The sequence below is a fragment of the Erinaceus europaeus genome, chromosome 10 (assembly GCF_950295315.1).
Source record: "Erinaceus europaeus chromosome 10, mEriEur2.1, whole genome shotgun sequence".
NCBI lineage: Eukaryota > Metazoa > Chordata > Mammalia > Eulipotyphla > Erinaceidae > Erinaceus > Erinaceus europaeus.
The window spans coordinates 92,403,078-92,404,971 of record NC_080171.1 but is presented as its reverse complement, the minus strand read 5'-3'; positions in this window follow the sequence as shown (position 1 = coordinate 92,404,971).

The following is a 1,894-nucleotide window of genomic DNA, read 5'->3' as shown; positions in this document are numbered from 1 at the left end:
CAGAGCTTTCTTCTTTATTTGGCATAGGTAAATTTATGTATTACTATTTTTATTCATGTATCTTTGTTATTTATTTTGGATAGAGACAAATAAGTTGAGAGGGAACGGGGAGATAAAGAGACACATCTGCAGCACTGTTTCACTGCTTATGAAGCTTTCTCTGTACAAGTGGGGACTAGGGGCTTGAACCAGGTCCTTGAGCACTGTAATGTGTGCAATGTACCAGGTGTGCCACTGCCTACACCCCAGATAAATTTCACAATTTCAGAGACATTAAATTGTGACCACAAACAGCACTTAGAATTAAGGAATATAGGAACAGAAGCATAGACCTATTGGACTGGAAGAGATTTCAGAATTACCTTATATTAGAGTATTGTGGACCAATCATTTTTACATGCCTTCAATTTTTACATGCAAACATCTTTGCATATATAATCTAAGTAATTTTCATAAGAACCTATGTGAGATATATAATCGGTATCGTTCTTATTTTGTAAATGAAACTCAAGATCTGAGAAATCAAATGATATGCTTAAGGGTGTATCATCAATAAATGGCAGAAAAAGGACTAACACATAGAGGTCTTGCTGAAAATAAGCAGTTAGTAAAGTAGCATACGCTTTTCCAATGAAATTGGATTGCTGATGGCAGAAGCTGTTTATAAACATCTCAAATATCAAGAGGGAGCTGCATTTCATTTTGGGGGAATTGGATGATAGGCTGTCTCAACTATTAGGCACAGCAGGCACAAAACTTAGCCTCCATAATACTTTAAAATATATTTTATATTTTATGTTTATAAGACATGCACATGGTCCAAAACACTGTTCAGCTCTGGTTTATGGTGGTATACGGGGGACTGAACCTGGGGCTTCAGAGACCCAGGTAATGCAAGTCTTTCCCATACCATTATCAAAAAGGAAAAAATGAACTATCTGGCTGAAGAAAAATGCTTTGTGATGTAACTTAATAGTCAAGTCTCAGTCAATCATTAGTAAAATATAAGCATGCACACATACATATACACACATATGCACCAACTAAAACAAGTGCTTGTTTGCCGCAGGAATCATATGGCCTGTACCAAGGTGTGCTAGACATTGAGATTGCGATAACAGAACACTGTTGGAAGATAGACCCCACATTCTGAAGAATGTGATCAATTTCTCTCTTCTCTACAAAGGCTTCCCCAGAAGGAGGGAAATAAGGCCAGAGGTGAAGAATACAGGGCAGAACTGTATGTGTCACAACCTAGCTGTGTGATCCTGGATATGTGGACCAAGTGACTCAATCTGAGCCTAGTTTCGCCATGGTGGGGGGGGGTGGACCTCCTGGGGTTGTTGTCATCAATATACAGGAAGCATTAAAAAAGAAATCAGTGTTGAATGAATGCACTGTCTGTTTAGCACAGTGACAGGTGTTAAGCGTCCAGTCCGGGAATTAAAAAATAATCAAGCGACCCGGAAGGTGGCGTAGTCAATAGGGCGTTGGACCATGAAGTCCCCGGCTCCAAGTCGGGGTCGTCTGTGCCAGAGTGATGCTCCGGCTCTTTCATAAGCATTGTTATTATTTTAAAGTTCTCTGACCCACTGTCTCTCTTTCCTAGTAAATAAATAAAATTAATGTTAAAACAAAACACAAAGCAAAACAAAACTAAGAGCGATAATCATACACCTGCGAGAGCAAGAATCAACCCAGCCGACTGTAGGCGAACCCGCGCAGTAACTACCCCGTGACTCGCGTACCCACGACCGCGCCTGCGCCCACATGCTTTCCTCCGCCTAGCTGGACGAGAGGGGTGGAGAGGCGGGTCTCCCGGCGGCGCGACGAGTCCAGAGAAGAAGACTGAGGAAGGGGCGGGGCTAGAGGGGCGGGCCAGGCCACCTTCTTC